Source organism: Oncorhynchus mykiss, unplaced genomic scaffold (genome assembly GCF_013265735.2).
Source record: "Oncorhynchus mykiss isolate Arlee unplaced genomic scaffold, USDA_OmykA_1.1 un_scaffold_625, whole genome shotgun sequence".
NCBI classification, from domain to species: Eukaryota; Metazoa; Chordata; class Actinopteri; order Salmoniformes; family Salmonidae; genus Oncorhynchus; species Oncorhynchus mykiss.
This window is the reverse complement of record NW_023494072.1, coordinates 1-18,718: the sequence shown is the minus strand read 5'-3', so window position 1 is coordinate 18,718 and position 18,718 is coordinate 1. Positions and strand designations below refer to the sequence as shown.

Here is an 18,718-nt window from a genome sequence, read left to right as displayed (position 1 = left end):
TCCAACCCACCTGCTCCTCGTTAGTATAGTGGTGAGTATCCCCGCCTGTCACGCGGGAGACCGGGGTTCAATTCCCCGACGGGGAGAAAGTACTGCTCTTTTTTTAGGGTGAATCAATGTTGCTTGAGCCCACAAAGTGGAACATATTTCTTGGAAAAAAAAGCTTTATGATACAATTTCCTGCCTTTGAGGTTAACTCAGCCTTCCAAGGCATTGGTTGTTCAGTGGTAGAATTCTCGCCTGCCACGCGGGAGGCCCCGGGTTCGATTCCCGGCCAATGCAGGAAGTTTTGAACATGTCTTTCGACAAGTATGCAAACCCTGAGGAGGAAATCTGTGTTAGATTGCCAGGCCAAACAGAAATCTCTGGTCTTGGTCGAATTCTCAACTGACTCTTGAAAAATAAGACTTTGAACATTTACTCATTCTCAGTAGACTTTGGTGAATCCATCTGCAGATTTCCAGTGTGTGAGGTGATTAACTTTTTGCAAGGCTTTAGTTGTTAAATGGGAAAGAGTAACCAACTTGTCAGTGACAACTGTCTTGAGTTTTGGCATTTGTGACAATGTCCTGGGATTACCCACAAACGCCTCACCCTGCAAACTAGTATTGTGTGGCTTGTGAAGCGGTATACGAGCAAAATCGATTACATGTACGTGTTTTGTGAGAGTCTCAGCTTTCCATAGCTGGGTCATAGTAGTTCCTAGCTCCAACCATTCAGTCTCTACAGATATTTTTTGTTAGAAGGGTTTAAGCCCAACATTCCAAATTTAGGGTTAGTACCAATGCTCCACGTTTTTTCAAAGTTCCAACCACCTGCTCCTCGTTAGTATAGTGGTGAGTATCCACGCCTGTCACGCGGGAGACCGGGGTTCAATTCCCCGACGGGGGAGAAAGTACTGCTCTCTTTTTTTTAGGGTTGAACAAATGTTGCTGAGCCCACAAAGTGGAACATATTTTTGGAAAAAAAAAGCCTTTATATGATACAATTTCTGCCTTTGAGGTTAACTCAGCCTTCCAAGGCATTGGTTGTTTCAGTGGGTAGAATTTCGCACCTGCCACGCGGGAGGCCCGGGTTCGATTCCCGGCCAATGCAGGAAGTTTGAACATGTCCATTTCGACAAGTATGCAAACCCCTGAGGAGGAAATCTGTGTTAGATTGCCAGGCAAACAGAAATCTCTGGTCTTGGTCCGAATTCTCAACTGACTCTTGAAAAATAAGACTTTGAACATTTACTCATTCTCAGTAGACTTTGGTGAATCCATTGCAGATTTCCAGTGTGTGAGGTGATTAACTTTTTGCAAGGCCTTTAGTTGTAAATGGGAAAGAGTAACCAACTTGTCAGTGACAACTGTCTTGAGTTTGGGCATTTGTGACAATGTCCTGGGATTACCACAAACGCCTCACCTGCAAACTAGTATTGTGTGGCTTGTGAGCGGTATAGAGCAAAATCGATTTACATGTACGTGTTTGTGAGAGTCTCAGCTTTCCATAGCTGGGTCATAGTAGTTCCTAGCTCCAACCATTCAGTCCTCTACAGATATTTTTTGTTAGAAGGGTTTAAGCCCAACATTCCAAATTTAGGGTTAGTACCAATGCTCCACGTTTTTTCAAAGTTCCAACCCACCTGCTCCTCGTTAGTATAGTGGTGAGTATCCCCGCCTGTCACGCGGGAGACCGGGGTTCAATTCCCCGACGGGGAGAAAGTACTGCTCTTTTTTTAGGGTGAACAATGTTGCTGAGCCCACAAAGTGGAACATATTTTTGGAAAAAAAGCTTTATGATACAATTTCCTGCCTTTGAGGTTAACTCAGCCTTCCAAGGCATTGGTTGTTCAGTGGTAGAATTCTCGCCTGCCACGCGGGAGGCCCGGGTTCGATTCCCGGCCAATGCAGGAAGTTTTGAACCATGTCATTTCGACAAGTATGCAAACCCCTGAGGAGGAAATCTGTGTTAGATTGCCAGGCAAACAGAAATCTCTGGTCTTGGTCGAATTCTCAAACTGACTCTTGAAAAATAAGACTTTGAACATTTACTCATTCTCAGTAGACTTTGGTGAATCCATTGCAGATTTTCCAGTGTGTGAGGTGATTAACTTTTGCAAGGCTTTAGTTGTTAAATGGGAAAGAGTAACCAACTTGTCAGTGAACAACTGTCTTGAGTTTGGCATTTGTGACAATGTCCTGGGATTACCCACAAACGCCTCACCTGCAAACCTAGTATTGTGTGGCTTGTGAGCGGTAATAGAGCAAAATTCGATTACATGTACGTGTTTGTGAGAGTCTCAGCTTTCCATAGCTGGGTCATAGTAGTTCCTAGCTCCAACAATTCAGTCTCTACAGATATTTTTGTTAGAAGGTTAAGCCCAACATTCCAAATTTAGGGTTAGTACCACTGCTCACGTTTTTCAAAGTTTCCAACCCACCTGCTCCTCGTTAGTATAGTGGTGAGTATCCCCGCCTGTCAGCGGGGAGGACCGGGGTCAATCCCCGACGGGGAGAAAGTACTGCTCTTTTTTTAGGGTGAACAATGTTGCTGAGCCCACAAAGTGGAACATATTTTTGGAAAAAAAGCTTTATGATACAATTTCCTGCCTTTGAGGTTAACTCAGCCCTTCCAAGGCATTGGTTGTTCAGTGGTAGAATTCTCGCACTGCCACGCGGGAGGCCCGGGTTCGATTCCCGGCCAATGCAGGAAGTTTGAACATGTCATTTCGACAAGTATGCAAACCCCTGAGGAGGAAATCTGTGTTAGATTGCCAGGCAAACAGAAATCTCTGGTCTTGGTCGAATTCTCAACTGACTCTTGAAAAAATAAGACTTTGAACATTTACTCATTCTCAGTAGACTTTGGTGAATCCATTGCAGATTTCCAGTGTGTGAGGTGATTAACTTTTTGCAAGGCTTTAGTTGTTAAATGGGAAAGAGTAACCAACTTGTCAGTGACAACTGTCTTGAGTTTGGCATTTGTGACAATGTCCTGGGATTACCCACAAACGCCTCACCTGCAAACTAGTATTGTGTGGCTTGTGAGCGGTATAGAGCAAAATCGATTACATGTACGTGTTTGTGAGAGTCTCAGCTTTCCATAGCTGGGTCATAGTAGTTTCCTAGCTCCAACCATTCAGTCTCTACAGATATTTTTGTTAGAAGGGTTTAAGCCCAACATTCCAAATTTAGGGTTAGTACCAATGCTCCACGTTTTTTCAAAGTTCCAACCCACCTGCTCCTCGTTAGTATAGTGGTGAGTATCCCCGCCTGTCACGCGGGAGACCGGGGTTCAATTCCCCGACGGGGAGAAAGTACTGCTCTTTTTTTAGGGTGAACAATGTTGCTGAGCCCACAAAGTGGAACATATTTTTGGAAAAAAAGCTTTATGATACAATTTCCTGCCTTTGAGGTTAACTCAGCCTTCCAAGGCATTGGTTGTTCAGTGGTAGAATTCTCGCCTGCCACGCGGGAGGCCCGGGTTCGATTCCCGGCCAATGCAGGAAGTTTTGAACATGTCATTTCGACAAGTATGCAAACCCCTGAGGAGGAAATCTGTGTTAGATTGCCAGGCAAACAGAAATCTCTGGTCTTGGTCGAATTCTCAACTGACTCTTGAAAAATAAGACTTTGAAACATTTACTCATTCTCAGTAGACTTTGGTGAATCCATTGCAGATTTCCAGTGTGTGAGGTGATTAACCTTTTTGCAAGGCTTTAGTTGTTTAAATGGGAAAAGAGTAACCAAACTTGTCAGTGACAACTGTCCTTGAGTTTGGCATTTGTGACAATGTCCTGGGATTACCCACAAACGCCCTCAACCTGCAAACTAGTATTGTGTGGCTTGTGAGCGGTATAGAGCAAAATCGATTACATGTAACGTGTTTGTGAGGAGTCTCAGCTTTCCCATAGCTGGGGTCATAGTAGTTCTAGCTCCAACCATTCAGTCTCTACAATATTTTTTGTTAGAAGGGTTTAAGCCCAACATTCCAAATTTGGTTAGTACCAATGCTCCACGTTTTTTCAAAGTTCCAACCCACCGTGCTCCTCGTTAGTATAGTGGGTGAGTATCCCCGCCTGTCACGCGGGAGACCGGGGTTCAATTCCCCGACGGGGAGAAAGTACTGCTCTTTTTTTAGGGTGAACAATGTTGCTGAGCCCACAAAGTGGAACATATTCTTGGAAAAAAAGCTTTATGATACAATTCCTGCCTTTGAGGTTAACTCAGCCTTCCAAGGCATTGGTTGTTCAGTGGTAGAATTCTCGCCTGCCACGCGGGAGGCCCGGGTTCGATTCCCGGCCAATGCAGGAAGTTTTGAACATGTCATTTCGACAAGTATGCAAACCCCTGAGGAGGAAATCTGTGTTAGATTGCCAGGCAAACAGAAATCTCTGGTCTTGGTCGAATTCTCAACTGACTCTTGAAAAATAAGACTTTGAACATTTACTCATTCTCAGTAGACTTTGGTGAATCCATTGCAGATTTCCAGTGTGTGAGGTGATTAACTTTTTGCAAGGCTTTAGTTGTTAAATGGGAAAGAGTAACCAACTTGTCAGTGACAACTGTCTTGAGTTTGGCATTTGTGACAATGTCCTGGGATTACCCACAAACGCCTCACCTGCAAACTAGTATTGTGTGGCTTGTGAGCGGTATAGAGCAAAATCGATTACATGTACGTGTTTGTGAGAGTCTCAGCTTTCCATAGCTGGGTCATAGTAGTTCCTAGCTCCAACCCATTCAACAGTTCAGTCTCTGCCTTGAGGTTAAACTCAGCCTTCCAAGGCAATTGGTTGTTCAGTGGTTAGAATTCTCGCCTGCCACGCGGGAGGCCCGGGTTCGATTCCCGGCCAATGCAGGAAGTTTTGAACATGTCATTTCGACAAGTATGCAAACCCCTGAGGAGGAAATCTGTGTTAGATTGCCAGGCAAACAGAAATCTCTGGTCTTGGTCGAATTCTCAACTGACTCTTGAAAAATAAGACTTTGAACATTTACTCATTCTCAGTAGACTTTGGTGAATCCATTGCAGATTTCCAGTGTGTGAGGTGATTAACTTTTTGCAAGGCTTTAGTTGTTAAATGGGAAAGAGTAACCAACTTGTCAGTGACAACTGTCTTGAGTTTGGCATTTGTGACAATGTCCTGGGATTACCCACAAACGCCTCACCTGCAAACTAGTATTGTGTGGCTTGTGAGCGGTATAGAGCAAAATCGATTACATGTACGTGTTTGTGAGAGTCTCAGCTTTCCATAGCTGGGTCATAGTAGTTCCTAGCTCCAACCATTCAGTCTCTACAGATATTTTGTTAGAAGGGTTTAAGCCCAACATTCCAAATTTAGGGTTAGTACCAATGCTCCACGTTTTTTCAAAGTTCCAACCCACCTGCTCCTCGTTAGTATAGTGGTGAGTATCCCCGCCTGTCACGCGGGAGACCGGGGTTCAATTCCCCGACGGGGAGAAAGTACTGCTCTTTTTTTAGGGTGAACAATGTTGCTGAGCCCACAAAGTGGAACATATTTTGGAAAAAAAGCTTTATGATACAATTTCCTGCCTTTGAGGTTAACTCAGCCTTCCAAGGCATTGGTTGTTCAGTGGTAGAATTCTCGCCTGCCACGCGGGAGGCCCGGGTTCGATTCCCGGCCAATGCAGGAAGTTTTGAACATGTCATTTCGACAAGTATGCAAACCCCTGAGGAGGAAATCTGTGTTAGATTGCCAGGCAAACAGAAATCTCTGGTCTTGGTCGAATTCTCAACTGACTCTTGAAAAATAAGACTTTGAACATTTACTCATTCTCAGTAGACTTTGGTGAATCCATTGCAGATTTCCAGTGTGTGAGGTGATTAACTTTTTGCAAGGCTTTAGTTGTTAAATGGGAAAGAGTAACCAACTTGTCAGTGACAACTGTCTTGAGTTTGGCATTTGTGACAATGTCCTGGGATTACCCACAAACGCCTCACCTGCAAACTAGTATTGTGTGGCTTGTGAGCGGTATAGAGCAAAATCGATTACATGTACGTGTTTGTGAGAGTCTCAGCTTTCCATAGCTGGGTCATAGTAGTTCCTAGCTCCAACCATTCAGTCTCTACAGATATTTTTGTTAGAAGGGTTTAAGCCCAACATTCCAAATTTAGGGTTAGTACCAATGCTCCACGTTTTTTCAAAGTTCCAACCCACCTGCTCCTCGTTAGTATAGTGGTGAGTATCCCGCCTGTCACGCGGGAGACGGGGTTCAATTCCCCGACGGGGAGAAAGTACTGCTCTTTTTTTAGGGTGAACAATGTTGCTGAGCCCACAAAGTGGAACATATTCTTGGAAAAAAAGCTTTATGATACAATTTCCTGCCTTTGAGGTTAACTCAGCCTTCCAAGGCATTGGTTGTTCAGTGGTAGAATTCTCGCCTGCCACGCGGGAGGCCCGGGTTCGATTCCCGGCCAATGCAGGAAGTTTTGAACATGTCATTTCGACAAGTATGCAAACCCCTGAGGAGGAAATCTGTGTTAGATTGCCAGGCAAACAGAAATCTCTGGTCTTGGTCGAATTCTCAACTGACTCTTGAAAAATAAGACTTTGAACATTTACTCATTCTCAGTAGACTTTGGTGAATCCATTGCAGATTTCCAGTGTGTGAGGTGATTAACTTTTTGCAAGGCTTTAGTTGTTAAATGGGAAAGAGTAACCAACTTGTCAGTGACAACTGTCTTGAGTTTGGCATTTGTGACAATGTCCTGGGATTACCCACAAACGCCTCACCTGCAAACTAGTATTGTGTGGCTTGTGAGCGGTATAGAGCAAAATCGATTACATGTACGTGTTTGTGAGAGTCTCAGCTTTCCATAGCTGGGTCATAGTAGTTCCTAGCTCCAACCATTCAGTCTCTACAGATATTTTTGTTAGAAGGGTTTAAGCCCAACATTCCAAATTTAGGGTTAGTACCAATGCTCCACGTTTTTCAAAGTTCCAACCCACCTGCTCCTCGTTAGTATAGTGGTGAGTATCCCCGCCTGTCACGCGGGAGACCGGGGTTCAATTCCCCGACGGGGAGAAAGTACTGCTCTTTTTTTAGGGTGAACAATGTTGCTGAGCCCACAAAGTGGAACATATTCTTGGAAAAAAAAGCTTTATGATACAATTTCCTGCCTTGAGGTTAACTCAGCCTTCCAAGGCATTGGTTGTTCAGTGGTAGAATTCTCGCCTGCCACGCGGGAGGCCCGGGTTCGATTCCCGGCCAATGCAGGAAGTTTTGAACATGTCATTTCGACAAGTATGCAAACCCCTGAGGAGGAAATCTGTGTTAGATTGCCAGGCAAACAGAAATCTCTGGTCTTGGTCGAATTCTCAACTGACTCTTGAAAAATAAGACTTTGAACATTTACTCATTCTCAGTAGACTTTGGTGAATCCATTGCAGATTTCCAGTGTGTGAGGTGATTAACTTTTTGCAAGGCTTTAGTTGTTAAATGGGAAAGAGTAACCAACTTGTCAGTGACAACTGTCTTGAGTTTGGCATTTGTGACAATGTCCTGGGATTACCCACAAACGCCTCACCTGCAAACTAGTATTGTGTGGCTTGTGAGCGGTATAGAGCAAAATCGATTACATGTACGTGTTTGTGAGAGTCTCAGCTTTCCATAGCTGGGTCATAGTAGTTCCTAGCTCCAACCATTCAGTCTCTACAGATATTTTTGTTAGAAGGGTTTAAGCCCAACATTCCAAATTTAGGGTTAGTACCAATGCTCCACGTTTTTTCAAAGTTCCAACCCACCTGCTCCTCGTTAGTATAGTGGTGAGTATCCCCGCCTGTCACGCGGGAGACCGGGGTTCAATTCCCCGACGGGGAGAAAGTACTGCTTTTTTTAGGGTGAACAATGTTGCTGAGCCCACAAAGTGGAACATATTTTGGAAAAAAAGCTTTATGATACAATTTCCTGCCTTTGAGGTTAACTCAGCCTTCCAAGGCATTGGTTGTTCAGTGGTAGAATTCTCGCCTGCCACGCGGGAGGCCCGGGTTCGATTCCCGGCCAATGCAGGAAGTTTTGAACATGTCATTTCGACAAGTATGCAAACCCCTGAGGAGGAAATCTGTGTTAGATTGCCAGGCAAACAGAAATCTCTGGTCTTGGTCGAATTCTCAACTGACTCTTGAAAAATAAGACTTTGAACATTTACTCATTCTCAGTAGACTTTGGTGAATCCATTGCAGATTTCCAGTGTGTGAGGTGATTAACTTTTTGCAAGGCTTTAGTTGTTAAATGGGAAAGAGTAACCAACTTGTCAGTGACAACTGTCTTGAGTTTGGCATTTGTGACAATGTCCTGGGATTACCCACAAACGCCTCACCTGCAAACTAGTATTGTGTGGCTTGTGAGCGGTATAGAGCAAAATCGATTACATGTACGTGTTTGTGAGAGTCTCAGCTTTCCATAGCTGGGTCATAGTAGTTCCTAGCTCCAACCATTCAGTCTCTACAGATATTTTTGTTAGAAGGGTTTAAGCCCAACATTCCAAATTTAGGGTTAGTACCAATGCTCCACGTTTTTTCAAAGTTCCAACCCACCTGCTCCTCGTTAGTATAGTGGTGAGTATCCCCGCCTGTCACGCGGGAGACCGGGGTTCAATTCCCCGACGGGGAGAAAGTACTGCTCTTTTTTTAGGGTGAACAATGTTGCTGAGCCCACAAAGTGGAACATATTCTTGGAAAAAAAGCTTTATGATACAATTTCCTGCCTTTGAGGTTAACTCAGCCTTCCAAGGCATTGGTTGTTCAGTGGTAGAATTCTCGCCTGCCACGCGGGAGGCCCGGGTTCGATTCCCGGCCAATGCAGGAAGTTTTGAACATGTCATTTCGACAAGTATGCAAACCCCTGAGGAGGAAATCTGTGTTAGATTGCCAGGCAAACAGAAATCTCTGGTCTTGGTCGAATTCTCAACTGACTCTTGAAAAATAAGACTTTGAACATTTACTCATTCTCAGTAGACTTTGGTGAATCCATTGCAGATTTCCAGTGTGTGAGGTGATTAACTTTTTGCAAGGCTTTAGTTGTTAAATGGGAAAGAGTAACCAACTTGTCAGTGACAACTGTCTTGAGTTTGGCATTTGTGACAATGTCCTGGGATTACCCACAAACGCCTCACCTGCAAACTAGTATTGTGTGGCTTGTGAGCGGTATAGAGCAAAATCGATTACATGTACGTGTTTGTGAGAGTCTCAGCTTTCCATAGCTGGGTCATAGTAGTTCCTAGCTCCAACCATTCAGTCTCTACAGATATTTTTGTTAGAAGGGTTTAAGCCCAACATTCCAAATTTAGGGTTAGTACCAATGCTCCACGTTTTTTCAAAGTTCCAACCCACCTGCTCCTCGTTAGTATAGTGGTGAGTATCCCCGCCTGTCACGCGGGAGACCGGGGTTCAATTCCCGACGGGGAGAAAGTACTGCTCTTTTTTTAGGGTGAACAATGTTGCTGAGCCCACAAAGTGGAACATATTCTTGGAAAAAAGCTTTATGATACAATTTCCTGCCTTTGAGGTTAACTCAGCCTTCCAAGGCATTGGTTGTTCAGTGGTAGAATTCTCGCCTGCCACGCGGGAGGCCCGGGTTCGATTCCCGGCCAATGCAGGAAGTTTTGAACATGTCATTTCGACAAGTATGCAAACCCCTGAGGAGGAAATCTGTGTTAGATTGCCAGGCAAACAGAAATCTCTGGTCTTGGTCGAATTCTCAACTGACTCTTGAAAAATAAGACTTTGAACATTTACTCATTCTCAGTAGACTTTGGTGAATCCATTGCAGATTTCCAGTGTGTGAGGTGATTAACTTTTTGCAAGGCTTTAGTTGTTAAATGGGAAAGAGTAACCAACTTGTCAGTGACAACTGTCTTGAGTTTGGCATTTGTGACAATGTCCTGGGATTACCACAAACGCCTCACCTGCAAACTAGTATTGTGTGGCTTGTGAGCGGTATAGAGCAAAATCGATTACATGTACGTGTTTGTGAGAGTCTCAGCTTTCCATAGCTGGGTCATAGTAGTTCCTAGCTCCAACCATTCAGTCTCTACAGATATTTTGTTAGAAGGGTTTAAGCCCAACATTCCAAATTTAGGGTTAGTACCAATGCTCCACGTTTTTTCAAAGTTCCAACCCACCTGCTCCTCGTTAGTATAGTGGTGAGTATCCCCGCCTGTCACGCGGGAGACCGGGGTTCAATTCCCCGACGGGGAGAAAGTACTGCTCTTTTTTTAGGGTGAACAATGTTGCTGAGCCCACAAAGTGGAACATATTCTTGGAAAAAAAGCTTTATGATACAATTCCTGCCTTTGAGGTTAACTCAGCCTTCCAAGGCATTGGTTGTTCAGTGGTAGAATTCTCGCCTGCCACGCGGGAGGCCCGGGTTCGATTCCCGGCCAATGCAGGAAGTTTTGAACATGTCATTTCGACAAGTATGCAAACCCCTGAGGAGGAAATCTGTGTTAGATTGCCAGGCAAACAGAAATCTCTGGTCTTGGTCGAATTCTCAACTGACTCTTGAAAAATAAGACTTTGAACATTTACTCATTCTCAGTAGACTTTGGTGAATCCATTGCAGATTTCCAGTGTGTGAGGTGATTAACTTTTTGCAAGGCTTTAGTTGTTAAATGGGAAAGAGTAACCAACTTGTCAGTGACAACTGTCTTGAGTTTGGCATTTGTGACAATGTCCTGGGATTACCCACAAACGCCTCACCTGCAAACTAGTATTGTGTGGCTTGTGAGCGGTATAGAGCAAAATCGATTACATGTACGTGTTTGTGAGAGTCTCAGCTTTCCATAGCTGGGTCATAGTAGTTCCTAGCTCCAACCATTCAGTCTCTACAGATATTTTTGTTAGAAGGGTTTAAGCCCAACATTCCAAATTTAGGGTTAGTACCAATGCTCCACGTTTTTCAAAGTTCCAACCCACCTGCTCCTCGTTAGTATAGTGGTGAGTATCCCCGCCTGTCACGCGGGAGACCGGGGTTCAATTCCCCGACGGGGAGAAAGTACTGCTCTTTTTTTAGGGTGAACAATGTTGCTGAGCCCACAAAGTGGAACATATTCTTGGAAAAAAAAGCTTTATGATACAATTTCCTGCCTTTGAGGTTAACTCAGCCTTCCAAGGCATTGGTTGTTCAGTGGTAGAATTCTCGCCTGCCACGCGGGAGGCCCGGGTTCGATTCCCGGCCAATGCAGGAAGTTTTGAACATGTCATTTCGACAAGTATGCAAACCCCTGAGGAGGAAATCTGTGTTAGATTGCCAGGCAAACAGAAATCTCTGGTCTTGGTCGAATTCTCAACTGACTCTTGAAAAATAAGACTTTGAACATTTACTCATTCTCAGTAGACTTTGGTGAATCCATTGCAGATTTCCAGTGTGTGAGGTGATTAACTTTTTGCAAGGCTTTAGTTGTTAAATGGGAAAGAGTAACCAACTTGTCAGTGACAACTGTCTTGAGTTTGGCATTTGTGACAATGTCCTGGGATTACCCACAAACGCCTCACCTGCAAACTAGTATTGTGTGGCTTGTGAGCGGTATAGAGCAAAATCGATTACATGTACGTGTTGTGAGAGTCTCAGCTTTCCATAGCTGGGTCATAGTAGTTCCTAGCTCCAACCATTCAGTCTCTACAGATATTTTGTTAGAAGGGTTTAAGCCCAACATTCCAAATTTAGGGTTAGTACCAATGCTCCACGTTTTTTCAAAGTTCCAACCCACCTGCTCCTCGTTAGTATAGTGGTGAGTATCCCCGCCTGTCACGCGGGAGACCGGGGTTCAATTCCCCGACGGGGAGAAAGTACTGCTCTTTTTTAGGGTGAACAATGTTGCTGAGCCCACAAAGTGGAACATATTCTTGGAAAAAAAGCTTTATGATACAATTTCTGCCTTTGAGGTTAACTCAGCCTTCCAAGGCATTGGTTGTTCAGTGGTAGAATTCTCGCCTGCCACGCGGGAGGCCCGGGTTCGATTCCCGGCCAATGCAGGAAGTTTTGAACATGTCATTTCGACAAGTATGCAAACCCTGAGGAGGAAATCTGTGTTAGATTGCCAGGCAAACAGAAATCTCTGGTCTTGGTCGAATTCTCAACTGACTCTTGAAAAATAAGACTTTGAACATTTACTCATTCTCAGTAGACTTGGTGAATCCATTGCAGATTTCCAGTGTGTGAGGTGATTAACTTTTTGCAAGGCTTTAGTTGTTAAATGGGAAAGAGTAACCAACTTGTCAGTGACAACTGTCTTGAGTTTGGCATTTGTGACAATGTCCTGGGATTACCCACAAACGCCTCACCTGCAAACTAGTATTGTGTGGCTTGTGAGCGGTATAGAGCAAAATCGATTACATGTACGTGTTTGTGAGAGTCTCAGCTTTCCATAGCTGGGTCATAGTAGTTCCTAGCTCCAACCATTCAGTCTCTACAGATATTTTTGTTAGAAGGGTTTAAGCCCAACATTCCAAATTTAGGGTTAGTACCAATGCTCCACGTTTTTTCAAAGTTCCAACCCACCTGCTCCTCGTTAGTATAGTGGTGAGTATCCCCGCCTGTCACGGGGAGACCGGGGTTCAATTCCCCGACGGGGAGAAAGTACTGCTCTTTTTTTAGGGTGAACAATGTTGCTGAGCCCACAAAGTGGAACATATTTTGGAAAAAAAGCTTTATGATACAATTTCCTGCCTTTGAGGTTAACTCAGCCTTCCAAGGCATTGGTTGTTCAGTGGTAGAATTCTCGCCTGCCACGCGGGAGGCCCGGGTTCGATTCCCGGCCAATGCAGGAAGTTTTGAACATGTCATTTCGACAAGTATGCAAACCCCTGAGGAGGAAATCTGTGTTAGATTGCCAGGCAAACAGAAATCTCTGGTCTTGGTCGAATTCTCAACTGACTCTTGAAAAATAAGACTTTGAACATTTACTCATTCTCAGTAGACTTTGGTGAATCCATTGCAGATTTCCAGTGTGTGAGGTGATTAACTTTTTGCAAGGCTTTAGTTGTTAAATGGGAAAGAGTAACCAACTTGTCAGTGACAACTGTCTTGAGTTTGGCATTTGTGACAATGTCCTGGGATTACCCACAAACGCCTCACCTGCAAACTAGTATTGTGTGGCTTGTGAGCGGTATAGAGCAAAATCGATTACATGTACGTGTTTGTGAGAGTCTCAGCTTTCCATAGCTGGGTCATAGTAGTCCTAGCTCCAACCATTCAGTCTCTACAGATATTTTTGTTAGAAGGGTTTAAGCCCAACATTCCAAATTTAGGGTTAGTACCAATGCTCCACGTTTTTTCAAAGTTCCAACCCACCTGCTCCTCGTTAGTATAGTGGTGAGTATCCCCGCCTGTCACGCGGGAGACCGGGGTTCAATTCCCCGACGGGGAGAAAGTACTGCTCTTTTTTTAGGGTGAACAATGTTGCTGAGCCCACAAAGTGGAACATATTTTGGAAAAAAAGCTTTATGATACAATTTCCTGCCTTGAGGTTAACTCAGCCTTCCAAGGCATTGGTTGTTCAGTGGTAGAATTCTCGCCTGCCACGCGGGAGGCCCGGGTTCGATTCCCGGCCAATGCAGGAAGTTTTGAACATGTCATTTCGACAAGTATGCAAACCCTGAGGAGGAAATCTGTGTTAGATTGCCAGGCAAACAGAAATCTCTGGTCTTGGTCGAATTCTCAAATGACTCTTGAAAAATAAGACTTTGAACATTTACTCATTCTCAGTAGACTTGGTGAATCCATTGCAGATTTCCAGTGTGTGAGGTGATTAACTTTTTGCAAGGCTTTAGTTGTTAAATGGGAAAGAGTAACCAACTTGTCAGTGACAACTGTCTTGAGTTTGGCATTTGTGACAATGTCCTGGGATTACCCACAAACGCCTCACCTGCAAACTAGTATTGTGTGGCTTGTGAGCGGTATAGAGCAAAATCGATTACATGTACGTGTTTGTGAGAGTCTCAGCTTTCCATAGCTGGGTCATAGTAGTTCCTAGCTCCAACCATTCAGTCTCTACAGATATTTTGTTAGAAGGGTTTAAGCCCAACATTCCAAATTTAGGGTTAGTACCAATGCTCCACGTTTTTTCAAAGTTCCAACCCACCTGCTCCTCGTTAGTATAGTGGTGAGTATCCCGCCTGTCACGCGGGAGACCGGGGTTCAATTCCCCGACGGGGAGAAAGTACTGCTCTTTTTTTAGGGTGAACAATGTTGCTGAGCCCACAAAGTGGAACATATTTTTGGAAAAAAAGCTTTATGATACAATTTCCTGCCTTTGAGGTTAACTCAGCCTTCCAAGGCATTGGTTGTTCAGTGGTAGAATTCTCGCCTGCCACGCGGGAGGCCCGGGTTCGATTCCCGGCCAATGCAGGAAGTTTTGAACATGTCATTTCGACAAGTATGCAAACCCCTGAGGAGGAAATCTGTGTTAGATTGCCAGGCAAACAGAAATCTCTGGTCTTGGTCGAATTCTCAACTGACTCTTGAAAAATAAGACTTTGAACAACTATTTATCATTTAGAAAGACTTTGGTGAATCCATTGCAGATTCCAGTGTGTGAGGTGATTAACTTTTTGCAAGGCTTTAGTTGTTAAATGGGAAAGAGTAACCAATTGTCAGTGACAACTGTCTTGAGTTTGGCATTTGTGACAATGTCCTGGGATTACCCACAAACGCCTCACCTGCAAACTAGTATTGTGTGGCTTGTGAGCGGTATAGAGCAAAATCGATTACATGTACGTGTTTGTGAGAGTCTCAGCTTTCCATAGCTGGGTCATAGTAGTTCCTAGCTCCAACCATTCAGTCTCTACAGATATTTTTGTTAGAAGGGGTTAAGCCCAACATTCCAAATTTAGGGTTAGTACCAATGCTCCACGTTTTTTCAAAGTTCCAACCCACCTGCTCCTCGTTAGTATAGTGGTGAGTATCCCCGCCTGTCACGCGGGAGACGGGGTTCAATTCCCCGACGGGGAGAAAGTACTGCTTTTTTTAGGGTGAACAATGTTGCTGAGCCCACAAAGTGGAACATATTCTTGGAAAAAAAGCTTTATGATACAATTTCCTGCCTTTGAGGTTAACTCAGCCTTCCAAGGCATTGGTTGTTCAGTGGTAGAATTCTCGCCTGCCACGCGGGAGGCCCGGGTTCGATTCCCGGCCAATGCAGGAAGTTTTGAACATGTCATTTCGACAAGTATGCAAACCCTGAGGAGGAAATCTGTGTTAGATTGCCAGGCAAACAGAAATCTCTGGTCTTGGTCGAATTCTCAACTGACTCTTGAAAAATAAGACTTTGAACATTTACTCATTCTCAGTAGACTTTGGTGAATCCATTGCAGATTTCCAGTGTGTGAGGTGATTAACTTTTTGCAAGGCTTTAGTTGTTAAATGGGAAAGAGTAACCAACTTGTCAGTGACAACTGTCTTGAGTTGGCATTTGTGACAATGTCCTGGGATTACCCACAAACGCCTCACCTGCAAACTAGTATTGTGTGGCTTGTGAGCGGTATAGAGCAAAATCGATTACATGTACGTGTTTGTGAGAGTCTCAGCTTTCCATAGCTGGGTCATAGTAGTTCCTAGCTCCAACCATTCAGTCTCTACAGATATTTTTGTTAGAAGGGTTTAAGCCCAACATTCCAAATTAGGGTTAGTACCAATGCTCCACGTTTTTTCAAAGTTCCAACCCACCTGCTCCTCGTTAGTATAGTGGTGAGTATCCCCGCCTGTCACGCGGGAGACCGGGGTTCAATTCCCCGACGGGGAGAAAGTACTGCTCTTTTTTTAGGGTGAACAATGTTGCTGAGCCCACAAAGTGGAACATATTCTTGGAAAAAAAAGCTTTATGATACAATTTCCTGCCTTTGAGGTTAACTCAGCTTCCAAGGCATTGGGTGTTCAGTGGTAGAATTCTCGCCTGCCACGCGGGAGGCCCGGGTTCGATTCCCGGCCAATGCAGGAAGTTTTGAACATGTCATTTCGACAAGTATGCAAACCCTGAGGAGGAAATCTGTGTTAGATTGCCAGGCAAACAGAAATCTCTGGTCTTGGTCGAATTCTCAATGACTCTTGAAAAATAAGACTTTGAACATTTACTCATTCTCAGTAGACTTTGGTGAATCCATTGCAGATTTCCAGTGTGTGAGGTGATTAACTTTTTGCAAGGCTTTAGTTGTTAAATGGGAAAGAGTAACCAACTTGTCAGTGACAACTGTCTTGAGTTTGGCATTTGTGACAATGTCCTGGGATTACCCACAAACGCCTCACCTGCAAACTAGTATTGTGTGGCTTGTGAGCGGTATAGAGCAAAATCGATTACATGTACGTGTTTGTGAGAGTCTCAGCTTTCCATAGCTGGGTCATAGTAGTTCCTAGCTCCAACCATTCAGTCTCTACAGATATTTTTGTTAGAAGGGTTTAAGCCCAACATTCCAAATTTAGGGTTAGTACCAATGCTCCACGTTTTTTCAAAGTTCCAACCCACCTGCTCCTCGTTAGTATAGTGGTGAGTATCCCCCGCTGTCACGCGGGAGACCGGGGTTCAATTCCCGACGGGGAGAAAGTACTGCTCTTTTTTAGGGTGAACAATGTTGCTGAGCCACAAAGTGGAACATATTTTTGGAAAAAAAGCTTTATGATACAATTTCCTGCCTTTGAGGTTAACTCAGCCTTCCAAGGCATTGGTTGTTCAGTGGTAGAATTCTCGCCTGCCACGCGGGAGGCCCGGGTTCGATTCCCGGCCAATGCAGGAAGTTTTGAACATGTCATTTCGACAAGTATGCAAACCCCTGAGGAGGAAATCTGTGTTAGATTGCCAGGCAAACAGAAATCTCTGGTCTTGGTCGAATTCTCAACTGACTCTTGAAAAATAAGACTTTGAACATTTACTCATTCTCAGTAGACTTGGTGAATCCATTGCAGATTTCCAGTGTGTGAGGTGATTAACTTTTGCAAGGCTTTAGTTGTTAAATGGGAAAGAGTAACCAACTTGTCAGTGACAACTGTCTTGAGTTTGGCATTTGTGACAATGTCCTGGGATTACCCACAAACGCCTCACCTGCAAACTAGTATTGTGGCTTGTGAGCGGTATAGAGCAAAATCGATTACATGTACGTGTTTGTGAGAGTCTCAGCTTTCCATAGCTGGGTCATAGTAGTTCCTAGCTCCAACCATTCAGTCTCTACAGATATTTTTGTTAGAAGGGTTTAAGCCAAACCAACATTCCAAATTAGGGTTAGTACCAATGCTCCACGTTTTTTCAAAGTTCCAACCCACCTGCTCCTCGTTAGTATAGTGGTGAGTATCCCCGCCGCACGCGGGAGACCGGGGTTCAATTCCCGACGGGGAGAAAGTACTGCTCTTTTTTTAGGGTGAACAATGTTGCTGAGCCACAAAGTGGAACATATTCTTGGAAAAAAGCTTTATGATACAATTTCCTGCCTTTGAGGTTAACTCAGCCTTCCAAGGCATTGGTTGTTCAGTGGTAGAATTCTCGCCTGCCACGCGGGAGGCCCGGGTTCGATTCCCGGCCAATGCAGGAAGTTTTGAACATGTCATTTCGACAAGTATGCAAACCCCTGAGGAGGAAATCTGTGTTAGATTGCCAGGCAAACAGAAATCTCTGGTCTTGGTCGAATTCTCAACTGACTCTTGAAAAATAAGACTTTGAACATTTACTCATTCTCAGTAGACTTTGGTGAATCCATTGCAGATTCCAGTGTGTGAGGTGATTAACTTTTTGCAAGGCTTTAGTTGTTAAATGGGAAAGAGTAACCAATTGTCAGTGACAACTGTCTTGAGTTTGGCATTTGTGACAATGTCCTGGGATTACCCACAAACGCCTCACCTGCAAACTAGTATTGTGTGGCTTGTGAGCGGTATAGAGCAAAATCGATTACATGTACGTGTTTGTGAGAGTCTCAGCTTTCCATAGCTGGGTCATAGTAGTTCCTAGCTCCAACCATTCAGTCTCTACAGATATTTTGTTAGAAGGGTTTAAGCCCAACATTCCAAATTTAGGGTTAGTACCAATGCTCCACGTTTTTTCAAAGTTCCAACCCACCTGCTCCTCGTTAGTATAGTGGTGAGTATCCCCGCCTGTCACGCGGGAGACCGGGGTTCAATTCCCCGACGGGGAGAAAGTACTGCTCTTTTTTTAGGGTGAACAATGTTGCTGAGCCCACAAAGTGGAACATATTCTTGGAAAAAAAGCTTTATGATACAATTCCTGCCTTTGAGGTTAACTCAGCCTTCCAAGGCATTGGTTGTTCAGTGGTAGAATTCTCGCCTGCCACGCGGGAGGCCCGGGTTCGATCCCGGCCAATGCAGGAAGTTTTGAACATGTCATTTCGACAAGTATGCAAACCCCTGAGGAGGAAATCTGTGTTAGATTGCCAGGCAAACAGAAATCTGGTCGTCGAATTCTCAACTGACTCTTGAAAAATAAGACTTTGAACATTTACTCATTCTCAGTAGACTTTGGTGAATCCATTGCAGATTTCCAGTGTGTGAGGTGATTAACTTTTTGCAAGGCTTAGTTGTTAAATGGGAAAGAGTAACCAAATTGTCAGTGACAACTGTCTTGAGTTTGGCATTTGTGACAATGTCCTGGGATTACCCACAAACGCTCACCTGCCAACTATATTGTGTGGCTTGTGAGCGGTATAGAGCAAAATCGATTACATGTACGTGTTTGTGAGAGTCTCAGCTTTCCATAGATGGGTCATAGTAGTTCCTAG

General features: G+C 44.2%; 32 non-coding genes across 32 annotated transcripts; all 32 read left to right on the top strand.

The window, feature by feature from the left end:
• The first annotated feature begins 14 nt into the window (after positions 1 to 14).
• trnad-guc lies at positions 15 to 86 on the top strand. Its single transcript has one exon. It is a non-coding gene; the product is annotated as a tRNA-Asp (tRNA).
• A 124-nt stretch (positions 87 to 210) lies between these two features.
• trnag-gcc lies at positions 211 to 282 on the top strand. Its single transcript has one exon. It is a non-coding gene; the product is annotated as a tRNA-Gly (tRNA).
• Positions 283 to 1,631: 1,349 nt separating this feature from the next.
• trnad-guc lies at positions 1,632 to 1,703 on the top strand. The gene has a single exon. It is a non-coding gene; the product is annotated as a tRNA-Asp (tRNA).
• A 120-nt stretch (positions 1,704 to 1,823) lies between these two features.
• trnag-gcc lies at positions 1,824 to 1,894 on the top strand. The gene has a single exon. It is a non-coding gene; the product is annotated as a tRNA-Gly (tRNA).
• A 1,332-nt stretch (positions 1,895 to 3,226) lies between these two features.
• On the top strand, positions 3,227 to 3,298 carry trnad-guc. The gene has a single exon. It is a non-coding gene; the product is annotated as a tRNA-Asp (tRNA).
• A 120-nt stretch (positions 3,299 to 3,418) lies between these two features.
• Positions 3,419 to 3,489, top strand: trnag-gcc. Its single transcript has one exon. It is a non-coding gene; the product is annotated as a tRNA-Gly (tRNA).
• A 734-nt stretch (positions 3,490 to 4,223) lies between these two features.
• Positions 4,224 to 4,294, top strand: trnag-gcc. The gene has a single exon. It is a non-coding gene; the product is annotated as a tRNA-Gly (tRNA).
• A 1,079-nt stretch (positions 4,295 to 5,373) lies between these two features.
• trnad-guc lies at positions 5,374 to 5,445 on the top strand. The gene has a single exon. It is a non-coding gene; the product is annotated as a tRNA-Asp (tRNA).
• Positions 5,446 to 5,564: 119 nt separating this feature from the next.
• trnag-gcc lies at positions 5,565 to 5,635 on the top strand. Its single transcript has one exon. It is a non-coding gene; the product is annotated as a tRNA-Gly (tRNA).
• Positions 5,636 to 6,357: 722 nt separating this feature from the next.
• On the top strand, positions 6,358 to 6,428 carry trnag-gcc. The gene has a single exon. It is a non-coding gene; the product is annotated as a tRNA-Gly (tRNA).
• A 531-nt stretch (positions 6,429 to 6,959) lies between these two features.
• Positions 6,960 to 7,031, top strand: trnad-guc. The gene has a single exon. It is a non-coding gene; the product is annotated as a tRNA-Asp (tRNA).
• A 120-nt stretch (positions 7,032 to 7,151) lies between these two features.
• trnag-gcc lies at positions 7,152 to 7,222 on the top strand. Its single transcript has one exon. It is a non-coding gene; the product is annotated as a tRNA-Gly (tRNA).
• A 532-nt stretch (positions 7,223 to 7,754) lies between these two features.
• Positions 7,755 to 7,826, top strand: trnad-guc. Its single transcript has one exon. It is a non-coding gene; the product is annotated as a tRNA-Asp (tRNA).
• Positions 7,827 to 7,943: 117 nt separating this feature from the next.
• Positions 7,944 to 8,014, top strand: trnag-gcc. The gene has a single exon. It is a non-coding gene; the product is annotated as a tRNA-Gly (tRNA).
• A 532-nt stretch (positions 8,015 to 8,546) lies between these two features.
• Positions 8,547 to 8,618, top strand: trnad-guc. The gene has a single exon. It is a non-coding gene; the product is annotated as a tRNA-Asp (tRNA).
• A 120-nt stretch (positions 8,619 to 8,738) lies between these two features.
• Positions 8,739 to 8,809, top strand: trnag-gcc. The gene has a single exon. It is a non-coding gene; the product is annotated as a tRNA-Gly (tRNA).
• Positions 8,810 to 9,531: 722 nt separating this feature from the next.
• trnag-gcc lies at positions 9,532 to 9,602 on the top strand. Its single transcript has one exon. It is a non-coding gene; the product is annotated as a tRNA-Gly (tRNA).
• Positions 9,603 to 10,132: 530 nt separating this feature from the next.
• trnad-guc lies at positions 10,133 to 10,204 on the top strand. Its single transcript has one exon. It is a non-coding gene; the product is annotated as a tRNA-Asp (tRNA).
• Positions 10,205 to 10,323: 119 nt separating this feature from the next.
• trnag-gcc lies at positions 10,324 to 10,394 on the top strand. The gene has a single exon. It is a non-coding gene; the product is annotated as a tRNA-Gly (tRNA).
• Positions 10,395 to 10,925: 531 nt separating this feature from the next.
• trnad-guc lies at positions 10,926 to 10,997 on the top strand. Its single transcript has one exon. It is a non-coding gene; the product is annotated as a tRNA-Asp (tRNA).
• A 121-nt stretch (positions 10,998 to 11,118) lies between these two features.
• trnag-gcc lies at positions 11,119 to 11,189 on the top strand. The gene has a single exon. It is a non-coding gene; the product is annotated as a tRNA-Gly (tRNA).
• Positions 11,190 to 11,719: 530 nt separating this feature from the next.
• trnad-guc lies at positions 11,720 to 11,791 on the top strand. The gene has a single exon. It is a non-coding gene; the product is annotated as a tRNA-Asp (tRNA).
• A 118-nt stretch (positions 11,792 to 11,909) lies between these two features.
• On the top strand, positions 11,910 to 11,980 carry trnag-gcc. Its single transcript has one exon. It is a non-coding gene; the product is annotated as a tRNA-Gly (tRNA).
• A 720-nt stretch (positions 11,981 to 12,700) lies between these two features.
• Positions 12,701 to 12,771, top strand: trnag-gcc. The gene has a single exon. It is a non-coding gene; the product is annotated as a tRNA-Gly (tRNA).
• A 531-nt stretch (positions 12,772 to 13,302) lies between these two features.
• On the top strand, positions 13,303 to 13,374 carry trnad-guc. Its single transcript has one exon. It is a non-coding gene; the product is annotated as a tRNA-Asp (tRNA).
• Positions 13,375 to 13,492: 118 nt separating this feature from the next.
• trnag-gcc lies at positions 13,493 to 13,563 on the top strand. Its single transcript has one exon. It is a non-coding gene; the product is annotated as a tRNA-Gly (tRNA).
• A 720-nt stretch (positions 13,564 to 14,283) lies between these two features.
• Positions 14,284 to 14,354, top strand: trnag-gcc. Its single transcript has one exon. It is a non-coding gene; the product is annotated as a tRNA-Gly (tRNA).
• Positions 14,355 to 15,075: 721 nt separating this feature from the next.
• On the top strand, positions 15,076 to 15,146 carry trnag-gcc. Its single transcript has one exon. It is a non-coding gene; the product is annotated as a tRNA-Gly (tRNA).
• Positions 15,147 to 15,675: 529 nt separating this feature from the next.
• On the top strand, positions 15,676 to 15,747 carry trnad-guc. The gene has a single exon. It is a non-coding gene; the product is annotated as a tRNA-Asp (tRNA).
• A 910-nt stretch (positions 15,748 to 16,657) lies between these two features.
• Positions 16,658 to 16,728, top strand: trnag-gcc. Its single transcript has one exon. It is a non-coding gene; the product is annotated as a tRNA-Gly (tRNA).
• Positions 16,729 to 17,446: 718 nt separating this feature from the next.
• trnag-gcc lies at positions 17,447 to 17,517 on the top strand. The gene has a single exon. It is a non-coding gene; the product is annotated as a tRNA-Gly (tRNA).
• Positions 17,518 to 18,046: 529 nt separating this feature from the next.
• trnad-guc lies at positions 18,047 to 18,118 on the top strand. Its single transcript has one exon. It is a non-coding gene; the product is annotated as a tRNA-Asp (tRNA).
• Positions 18,119 to 18,718: the final 600 nt, after the last annotated feature.